This window comes from Oryzias latipes, chromosome 2 (assembly GCF_053564925.1).
Source record: "Oryzias latipes strain Hd-rR chromosome 2, Olatipes_Hd-rR_3.1".
In the NCBI taxonomy this organism is placed as follows: Eukaryota; Metazoa; Chordata; class Actinopteri; order Beloniformes; family Adrianichthyidae; genus Oryzias; species Oryzias latipes.
Window position 1 is genome coordinate 33941930 of NC_136238.1, and position 11672 is coordinate 33953601.

Below are 11672 nucleotides of genomic sequence, written 5' to 3' on the forward strand. Positions count from 1 at the left end.
GTTCACTTCTTGCCCTGACAAAAATCCCAAAAGGCCTACCAGCCACCAAATAGTCAGAAACCAGAGAAACTTGGTGGTCTGCATTGATGAGAAACCAGTCCCTCCAGGATGACACGTGGCTTTTTGGAATCATTTCACACACAAACAAACGGGAAGTTGTGCTTGTTTCTCTGAGAAAATGCAATCAAATGTGTGATAATGGTCAATGTAAATGTTTGGATAAAGGCTGTAGGGGATTCAGGGATTGTGGAGCGGTTGTTGTTTCCTTCTGGGTTAAAGTGCAGTTTTGTGGAACCTCCCAAAGAGGAGAAACCCAAAAAAGAAAGGAAAAGCAAAGAGACAGGTGGAAGCCATCATGAGATTCCTTTCAAACAGGAAGTTCTTTGTCATTTCATGCACTAGTTTCATTTAGCTCTAGTTGTTGAACATTCTAGAAACTCCTAAAAACATTTTCTGTCCACTTTGAAACCATATGGGGCTGACTTGGCCTTGCTCGCTGGGATACGGCCAACATCCAGAAATCTACCAACAGACATTTTTAGCTCTAGTTGTTGAACATTCTATGTTTTGAAGAGGCAGACTCTTCTAAAAGAAACTAGCAGGAGCCCCAGCGCTGGTCTTTGCTTGGATTTGTTTTAGACTTGTTCAGAGTCAAATGCATGTTTTAAGGGGAGGAGGATTATTTTGTTGTTGCTGTTTTTGTTCCTATTCTTACAATCCACTATATGTCCCGGGTTGAATTCTACTATTAAAATGTGGGAAACAAATGTTTCTCAAATCCAAATCAATCCAAAAGCCAGGAGACTGGATGGCCGTGGTCCTCCCTTTGACCTGGACACTGGTTGCCATGGCGACCTGCACACTCACCAAGCTGGAACTTAGAAGAAGAAAAAGAGACCAAAATGATTGATAAAGCAGGTTTTCCAGAGAAATCCCACAAAGTGCTTTCCAAGCTAGAACTAAGAATACCCAGCATGCATTTGGAAAAACTCATTAGCTTCTTGTGGAAAATGATGAGTCATTGTAAAAGCATTCTATGAATGCTCAGAAAACTTCCTCTAAGGTTGTGGTTGTTTGGAGAAGTCCTCCTCTTCAAAGAAGTTCTCCTGACCATCTTCAAAGCCACTTTCTGCTTTTTCAAACGCTACTGTTCAACAAAAACTTGGTTTCTGCCACAAAACCAACCTTAGACACTGAAACAGAATGAATCCAATGCAGAAATGTGTTGACACCTTTAATTCAAAGCTTCAATCAGTTTGAATCTCATGAAGAACATTTCAAAAATCCACATTTGGATCAGGCGTCTTCATCAGAGCACAACTCATGTTTCCAGGACTGTGACTCACCAATAGATCCTCATTTCCTTTACACAATCTGTTTCCATCATTTGGATTTTTCATAAAAACTTGAGTTAGAAAAGAATTGTTGCCCCAAAATGTCCAGTTTGAATAGTCTACAGTTATTTGTGTTTGGTTGCTAGGTAACAGGGTCTTTAATGTCTATGATGTCATGGTGGCTTTCAGAGTTGAACTCCTGAATATGACGGTAAACATTTGGATTGAACAAAAATGGGATTGAAGCTCATGCTAAATCCTGATCTCAATGCTGAAAAAACCTCCTCCTAGATTCTGGTTGTTTGGAGAAGTCCTCCTCTTCCCAGAATTCCTGAAAAAAGCCCTCATTTCTCCTGACCATCTTCAAAGCCACTTTCTGCTTTAGTTTAGTCCAAACTTGCTTTATGCTGACAACATTTACAGCTTGAATCAATCTGAAGAATCCAAGGAAACAAACCAATCTAAGTCTGCATTCATGCCACTTCAGAACCAACAAAGCATGTTTCCAGGACGCTGACTTACCAATAGAACTTGGGATTTCCTTTGCAGAATCCTTCTCCGTGTGTTTTCCTTTGTTTTTCTCCCCAAAACCTAAAGCAGAGATTTTTGCTGAGCTGCAGAACAAACGTCTGACTGCTTTAACCGCCGTTGATTGTTTGTTGTGTTTCCCTCTATAGCTGCTATGGTCTTGGTATGGTTGCTAGGTAACGCTGTCTTTGATGATGATGACGTCAGAGTGGCCTCTAGAATGGACTTTTTTCTTGTGGAGCTGTAACCTTTAGGGCACTAGGACCCAGAAAGAGGTCCAGGCAGTGACGGTGTTCAGTGACGGACTGCGCAGCCGCACTTCCTCCAAACGCCACTATTCATCCAGCGCGTGGAGCGCCAGAGTCCAAACGGGCTTAAGGCGCTTTGATAAAGCGCTCTGGAATCCAGCTATGGTGATGTGATGAAGGCTTCAGTTTCTGTCTCTGCTGCATCGACTGTGGGAGCAGAAGTTCATCAAACCTGTCTTCTCTGTTGCCTTAAAATCCCTCCAGTTTTCTTTTTAGAGCTCATGTTTGTACAAATATACACAGATGATGAAAGTTTTTTGAAAAGTGACTCAACTCTTTCCATAAAGTCCCAACAAAAACCTGAAATCACCACATTCTGACCTCAATCCAAAGTGAAAGAAAAGTCCAGTTCTTCTTTCTACAATCAGTACCTTTTTAATGTTTCTGTTAGGAGTGATTAGAAACAGAATAGTTAGAAACTCCTTTTTACATTTTATTAAACTAACTTTTACCTTTTATTACATTAATGGCTTAACCTCGATTCACTATGTATTATCATCTCAAAATTATATTACACTCCAGACAGAGCACAACCAAGACTATTGTCTCGCAAACATTCCTTTAACATCCTCCCTTTTCATCTTTGTGTGTTCTGGTGTATGCGTTCTGGCAAATGTCTCTGAGATCTGACACTTTAGGTGCTCTGACCTTCGAACATCTAGCCTGCAACAGTCTGTGGTTCTGAATATGCAAATACAAGGTATATATGCCAGGCCTTTTTCTGAACTCCTTTGTTCGGACTTTGAATGCACCACGTTCATCTGTCTGTAACCCTGCGTACAAATCTGTGGTCTTTGTGCGGAGTAAACCTAAAAAAGATAAGTAACTGTCTCTGAGTCGTTATTCATTATTTCTGTGTGCAAGAAACTGACGGGGTTACGAACTAATACAAATACAGTCCTTTCTAGAGAATCCAGTTTCTTCACACTATTTTAAACATGCTTCCTGGAATACTCCCCGGGAACAGCAGAAGTGCTTCGTTTGTTCTCTTCATTCACAAACAGAAAAACAGATCTTCACAGCAGGAACCACTGTGGACGTCACTTACATGCTTTGGTCCAATCAGATCAGAGATGTTTTCTCTGTTTACTTAGCATTAGCCTAAAAGTAACGTGTGCAGAAACTGGATGTTTCCTTTATCGTCACCTTCTGACCACACAGAGAAAACCATAGAGATCAACCAACATGAAAGAGACAAACAAGACATGAAGCTTCAACAAGGACACTCTACCACAGCAGCCGGATTCCAGTGAGTCTGAAAGGACAACAAAGAAAGAAATGAATCCTGGATGTCAGATAATTGACTATGTTTCCTGTCAGGAAGTTCCTCTCTCCCCCTGACTGCTAAATGCCAAGTTCTCTGGAAAAGAACATTATCTAAATCCAACCATGAAGGGATTTGAACAATATTCTGATCCGGACTCATACGCCTTGTCCATTAGGCCACATGGTCTGGAAGAAGCCCCAGTTCCAGCTGACAGAAGTCTGGTTCTGATCCATCAGATCTCACTAGCAACAGAACCAAACCTTCACGTGTTGCAGCAACAGTTTCCATGTTTGGGAGGATCTTCTGAAGAACAGCTCAGTTCCAGATCACATCATGATGTTTGATGTTTTCTTCATTCCAGGAAATCATCTGTGTCTCCTTTGATCTGTGCTGAGTCAGCACTTTGACTTCTTTTCAACTTTAGATCCATCATTTACAATCAAGGATTTATTGATATTTAATATTATTTATTGACAGAAAATAAAGAGTAAATGTATTTATCATCCAGCAGTGATTGTGGTGTTTGTAAGTCTTTTATTTTGAAATTCCTCAAGGATGATCATCACGGTGGGATTTCTAGATCTGCATGAACTCATCCTGAATCCAAAAGACACTGGAGCATCAAAGAATCCAACCCATCTCTGCCAACATGAGGCTCTTACTTTGAAAAGTCTCAGACTTCCTGCAGGGAAACAGGCTTCCTGCTGCTGCACTGACAGATGTGCACGAGCTTGAAAGAGCTTCCTGACTGAGGAGCTGCAGACTTTCTCCTGCAGAGCAGAAGGATCTTTCATTCTTCAGCACCACCAGGACCCACATCCAGCCCATCAACAGCCAGAACATCAGTCACATCAGCGTCTGATCTTCATCACATCATCATCAAAGGACCACCTCTATGTTTTTACAATCTGATGGATTTCAGTCTTTCTGCAGCTTCTCATCAACTGGATTGTCAAATATTTTCATTTCCGTTAACACTCTCAGACCTGGAAAAAGCTGAAAGGGTTCAAATAAAACCAGCAAGAAGTAATATTTTATAGAAACTACATGTGATTTTTATCTAGTTATTAAGAAGGAAAAAAAATCCTTAAGTGTTTATTTTGTTTCAACCTGAAATAATCTGTGATTTAAAAAAAAAACTCCAATTTTTTTATTAAACAAGTCTTTGAAGACGACACAGAAACAAGAAACAGCGTTACAATCTTTGCAGAATGTCTGTGAAAATTTTTTGCATTCTAAAAATATTTCATTTGTTCATTCATTTTTTTCCACTTTTCTTTCATTATGTTATATCTCAGTTATATACCTCATAAATGTGTTAATCTTATTTAGCTGAAATCTAAGAAACCTCTGTGTTGTTTTTTCACCGAAAGCATTTCTAAAATATTATTATTTGTCTTTATTTTTGACTGCAGTTTAATGTTTATTTATACTCGAAATTATTCTCTTTAAAACAGTTGTTTAAGTTTTATTGCTGTTAAATTTCTTTTTCAATAATTTTTCTTTGTTCACTGAAGACATTTCTTTATCGTTTACTCTACTTCAGGAATACAATAAACAAATGTGATTAAGGTTAATTTAACCTCTGATGCGTTTTGTAGTCAACTCTGAACATTGAATTGAGAACGACCGGGGGGCCGGCAAGATGGCGGCGTGACCGGTTTGTTTTTATCGAGCTCCGAGCACCTAACTTTTTTATTGAGCATTTTTGAAGCAGCAACATTTTGCTTTTTCTTGAAAACGATCGGTGAACGTTGTGGATTGTACTTTTTGGATACTTTTTACAAAATCCCACCATTCAAAATGCCCAAACCTCCTAAAAGAAGCGAATCTTCAAAAGACAAACACAGCTCCGCTAGCTTGTTGTTAGCCGACGAGCACGACTACTCCGGCAGCAGCATGGACATTCCTGTGACTTCGGAGGAGGAATTTCCTTCACTCCCAGTGACCCCACGTAAGCCTCCTCTTGCTAAAAAGCCTACTATGCCCTGGTCCATGAAGTCAGATGAAGCAGTCAATATGCTCGCCGAACTAATCAACTCAAGAAGCGATGCTCTTGAAAAAATGGTTGAAACTGTCCGTTCTGAAATTAAACTCATAAATGACAAAGTTGAGGTCATGGAAAAACGTGTGGAAAAAAATGAGGAATTTACATCGAGATGCTTGGCACGGGTTGCAGTAAAATAGAAGCTTATGGTCGTCGATGGAATCTGAGGCTCTACGGTCTTACTGAGGCTGAGAAGGAAAACGTGCGCGAGGAGGTGATCAACATTTGCCAGCATGTTCTGCCCTCAGAAAAAGAAAAGTTTCCCGATGCTGTTGATGTCGCTCATCGGATGGGAAGAAAACGCCAGGAGGACCCGAGGCCTCGAGGGGTTCTAATCAGATTCATCTCCCGGCGTCTGAAGGAGGAGGTTTGGAGAGCGGCCAAGAAGAACGGGTTTCTCCAAGCCAAAGGCCTGCGCTTCAACGAGGACCTAACAAAGGAGGACAGGGAGAATCGGCAGAAGCTGTGGCCGAAAATCAAGAAAGCACGCGAGGAGGGAAAGGCGGCTTACTTCGTGGGAGGCCGTGGATTTATTAATGGGTCAGAAGTTCACCCATGAAAATAGAAAAGGAAGAAAAAGGAAAAATAAATAAATACGAGACTTTTTTTTTTTGATTTTTTTTTTCTCTTTCTTTTTTTTCTTTGTTTTCCCAACCATGTGAGGAGTCCAGTGTGTTCTCCTCTGCATTCTCAGGAACTTTCCCCCCTCTCGAATCCCTTTTCAATTCTATATCTGAGTTGGGTTTTTTTTTGGGGGGGGGGGGGGGGGGGTGCAAAGGGAGGGGGAAAGGGGGCAGAAAGGGAAGGAGGGTAGAGGTTAAAGGGGAGGAAGGAAAAAAAAAAAAGTTCTCTTTTCCGTACTAAAGCTGCTAAGATTTTATTTTGGTGCTGTTCTCGATATTGCGCTGTTTGTTAAATAACTTTATAGTTTTTATAAAACAAAATCTTTTTTCTGTGTGTTGTTTATTGTTCTAGTTAATCTGTTTACTCTATCTTTTGTTTCTCTTAATGCCAGGGGGCTACGCAACAATGTTAAACGCAAAGCTTTATTTCTTTTTGCTAAGCAGTTTCATTCAGATCTCTGTTTTTTACAAGAGTCTCATTCAATATCTGATGATGCCAAATTCTGGAAGTGTCAGTGGGGTCATTCTTTATGGTTTTCACACGGTACAGAGCGATCGGCCGGGGTAACAACTCTAAAAAATAGGTTTAGTGGGGATATTTTACTTACTGAAAGTGATCCATCAGGTCATTATATTTGCCAAATACTACAATGTGATGATAATATTGTTATTTCAGCCAATATTTATGGATACCACACTGTCAAAGAAAATGAACAACTTCTTTTCTCTATAGAAAACATATTGTTGAAATGGTTAGAAAAATTTCCAAATGCTATCATACTGTTGGGGGGTGACTTCAATAATGTCCCAGATAATAATGCAGATAGGTGTCCTCCTCGTGCGCCGGATGGAAGCAACACCAAGCTAAAGAATTTTATGGAGAAATTTGACCTCCATGATATATGGAGAAAGAAAAACCCTGATGTAAAATGCTTTACATGGAGTAACAAAACGGGTACAAGTCAGTCCAGAATTGACTTTTGGTTGATCTCAAAAAGTGTTGCCATAGATCAGATTGATGTAAACATTTGCCCCACCCCTCTTACAGACCACAAAGCCATAGTTATTAAGATAAAGTTTACCACCTCTAAGTCTTATGCCACTCATTCAGCTTATTGGAAACTTAATAGCTCTATTTTACTGGATGACTCTGTTAAAAAACAAATCAAAAGAGAAATAGCACATTTTTGGTCTAAAGCTAATATAGAAAAGAAATATGGTTTACACTGGGAGCTTTTTAAATTTGAAATATGTAAATATCTCAGAAAAGTAAGTAGTGATAAAACTAAAAGTAGAAGAGCACATGAAGCAAATGTCATTTCAAAAATAACTCACTTGTGTCAAAATGCAGCTGACACACTATCAGATGAAGATAAACTTCAACTCTCTAACCTTCAAACTGAACTGGATCATTTATATCTTCAAAAAGCCAAGGGAGCTTTTGTGAGATCTCCATCAAGATGGCTTGAAAATGGGGAACAAAATTCACATTACTTTTTTAATCTGGAGAGACACCATTCTAAAGGTAGCAGCATTCACAAAATTAATATAGATGGAACTATTTCAGAAGACCATAAAGTCATTTCTAACTATTGTTGTGATTTTTACCAGAAACTTTATAGCTCTAAATTTAGTCAAGTTTCAACAGATGCCTTCATAGATTCGTTAACAGTCAAAACCATCACTGAAAGTGAAAAGGAGCAATGTGAAAGCATGATAACACTTGAGGAAGTGCAAAAGGCCATAGAACAACTTAAATCTAATAAATCACCAGGGGCAGATGGGCTGACTTCAGAGTTTTATAAATGTTTTGCTGAGGATCTGTCTCCCTTTTTACATCAAATGTTTTTAGAAAGTATAGATAAAGAACTTCTTCCTACGACATTGACTCAAGGCTTGATGACATTAATTCCGAAATCTGGAAAAGACCCATTGTTCTTAGATAACTGGCGTCCAATATCGCTACTAAACAATGATTATAAGATCTTCGCAACAATCTTGGCTAAGAGACTAAAATTGACACTGGACTCAGTAATTGATGAGACCCAGTGTGGCTTTATGTCAGGAAGACATATAATGAATAATATCAGGCTAGTTTTGGACATTCTTGATCATCCAGACATTATAAATGGTAACGGTTTTATTTTATTTTTGGATTTTTACAAAGCATTTGATACCGTAGAACATAAATTCATTTTTCATTGTCTTAAAAAATTTGGTTTTGGAGAATACTTTTATTCAGCTATTGTTACATTATACAAAAACTGTAACAGCTCTATTAAATTAGCAGGTGGCACCTCTCCCAGATTTAATCTAGAGAGAGGAATTAGGCAAGGTTGTCCTGTTTCTCCGTATCTTTTCCTTTTAGTTTCTCAACTGTTAACAGATCACATTAAATCCAGTGCATTAGAAGGCATCAATCTCATTGACAAAGAACTAATCATTACTCAACTTGCAGATGACACTACACTTTTTCTAAAAAATGAAAAGCAAATTCCTGTTGCTTTTGACGTTATTGGGACATTTTCAAAGGCGTCCGGTCTTTGTCTGAATGTGAATAAATGTGAATTAATGGCAATTAAAGAAGGTGCTGCTAGTACTTTGTATAATCTTCCAGTTAAATCTGAAGTGAAATATTTAGGTATTTTAATAACAAAAGACCAACATGCAAGAAGCTCCCTAAATTTTAACCCAATAATAGAAAAAACTCAAAGGAAATTGAATCAGTGGCTCTCCAGAGATTTATCTTTGAGAGGAAGGATTTTACTCAGCAAAGCAGAAGGTATTTCCCGCTTAACATACGCAGCTTTGGCTTTACATGTTGATGATAAAATTATCAAAGAAATTGACAAAATGCTTTTTAATTTCATCTGGAAAAACAGAACCCATTACTTAAGAAAAAACGTTCTCATGAACTCCTATGACAAAGGTGGCCTCAATTTTCTCGATTTTTCTACCTTGAATAATATGAGGTTCCATTTGTGCCAAAAATTTGTTTTTGTGTCCACTGTCTATGTCTTTGGTCGTCTCACTTTGTCGTCAGGACTTAGCAACCGTTGCTACTGTCGATAGCTCCGGTCGTTAGCTACTGTCGTTAGCTACTGTCGATAGCTACTGTCGATAGCTACTGTCGTTAGCTACGGTGTTTGCTACTGTCGTTAGCTACTGTCGATAGCTACTGTCGTTAGCTACGACGTTTCCCCGTGTTTTGTCGTTAGATGTTCTCGTTTTTCAAATTTTGCCAAAGTCGTCAGAAAAGTCCTTTGTACGGCCGGTAATTTTTTTCCTGTACTACCACGGAACTAAAAAGAAATGTTTATCAAAGCAGACGTCAGGGTTAACCATGACAATACGTTTTTAAGATGAACTTTATTTTGATATTCCCTCAAACGCGTATTGCCAGAAAGGGTGGGGGGGGGGCATGCATACAACGCTTGACACGAAAACAAAGTGGCGCATTACCGCCACCACCTGATCTGGAGGCGAACTACTTCTATTTAACGCGGAGAATGACACATAATAAATATGAACATTTTACGAAGACTATTTATGAATGTGCTGTGTTCTGATCATGAAAAACGTGGCTGATTTATTAATAATAAAATTACAAACACATTGGTGTTGATTTAATGTATTTGTTCAGAAATAAACCCTCAAGTCATTAGTCCATGGCAATATTTATTCTTTTGCCGCTGAACGATTTACGGGGGCCTTGCAAGGAGGCCTTTAAAATATCTTCGATGAGTTACCTTCTCAAATTTTAGTGGGTCGAGTCACTAATTATGAATATAACAGTCGAAAACTGACTTTTTTGAGCATTTCTTTTTAATCTATTTATGTGACCATGAGATGGCGCACTCGGGACCAGTATAAGGCTCTTATTAGCCCGTCTGATCCTCGTTTATCCATCAGATTTGTAACAACATATTTTATAAAGATCAGTCATTTCTCAAAATAATTTGAAATAATAGTTTCATCACAAGATTAAATTGAAGCCATACTCTAAATAACTTTAAACGGGAACGTGAAACCGTTGTACGCATGCACCCCCCCCCCCCTTTCTGGGAGTGCGCGTTTGCAGGATTGTCAATAAAGGTTTTTTTTTTTTAAAGTGTTTTGTTCCGTGATAATACGGGAAACAATTTATCGACCGTACAAAAGACTTCTCTGACGACCTTTGCAAAATTTGAAATACAACAAGATCTAAGGACACAACATGGTGAGAGAACGTAGCAAACAACACTAGCAACAATTGCTAAGGATCTTCCTGACGACACGTGAAACGACGTAGCAAACGACACTAGCAACGGTTGCTAAGGATCTTCCTGATGACACGTGAAACGACATAGCAAACGACACTAGCAACGGTTGCTAAGGATCTTCCTGACGCCGTAGTTAGACGACATGGGATAAGGACAATGACAAAGATAAAGTTTAAGGATAAAGCAAGCATATACATCACAAAGTTAATACAAAGTAATAATCAAAGAATCATGGGCATGCAGAAGATATTGCTTAGTAATACATAGACATGAACCAATGTAAAATGAACTCGTTCAATAGACATAGACAATGAGCCCAAAGCATAGACAGTGGACGCAAAAACACGATCAGTAGACATAGACAATGGACCAAAGACATAACAGTAGACGCAAAAACACATTTTGATATTTTTGGCACAAATGGAACCTCATAGAATAACACATTTAAAATTAATTGGTTGAAACAACTTTTTAGAAATCCCAGCTCCATTTGGAACACTATACCTCTTCATCTTTTATCTAAAGTTGGTGGTGTTGATTTCTTTCTCATGTGTAATTATGATGTATGTAAAATCCCACTAAAATTATCTGCATTTTACCGCCAAGCCTTCCTTTCATGGTTCCTTGTATACAAACACAACTTTTCACCTCACAAATATTCTATCTGGAATAACAGGGACATTTTATATAAACGTAAATCACTCTTCATAGAACATTGGTTTCGAAATAAGATTATTTTTGTGTATCAATTATTTAACAACCAGGGCTTACTTTTAACTTATGAGGAATTCCTATCTAAATTTAACTTCCCTGTTCCCCCTTTAGAATATGCTAGAGTGTTTGGAGCTATTCCTTCTGGTGTCTGCATGCTGTTTAAATTCCAACACAGAGTTAATATTGAGGAGCCTTTTCTACTCTCTCCCATAAATACTCCTGTGGGGAAAATATGTCTGACCGGTTATCCTAGGAAAAACAACAAAGCAATAAGAACATTATTTCAAACGAACATTGTTTCACTACCTCCTAGCTTGTCTTATTGGAACATGTTTGTTGAAGACATTGCATGGAAGGAGGTTTGGCAAACACCCAATAAATTTTTAATCACTAATAAGGTTAAAGAAGTTTCTTTTAAGCTTATCCATAGAATTTACCCAGCTAAAATGTTTATTCAAAACAGATTTAAATTAAACATTGACACACTCTGTAGTTTTGGTTGTAATTCCCCTGAAACAGTTATCCATCTTTTTTGGCATTGTCCCAAAGTGAAGGTATTTTGGCAGAAGATATGTGATTTTATTAATGA

General features: G+C 38.4%; 2 protein-coding genes across 2 annotated transcripts in view; both read right to left on the reverse strand.

Annotated features, from left to right (window-relative positions):
- Positions 1-11672, reverse strand: part of LOC144987317 (uncharacterized) — a 406167-nt gene that overhangs the window by 235434 nt on the left and 159061 nt on the right. The window lies entirely within an intron of this gene.
- LOC144986688 (NLR family CARD domain-containing protein 3-like) overlaps positions 1-11672 on the reverse strand; it is a 520304-nt gene that overhangs the window by 212161 nt on the left and 296471 nt on the right. The window lies entirely within an intron of this gene.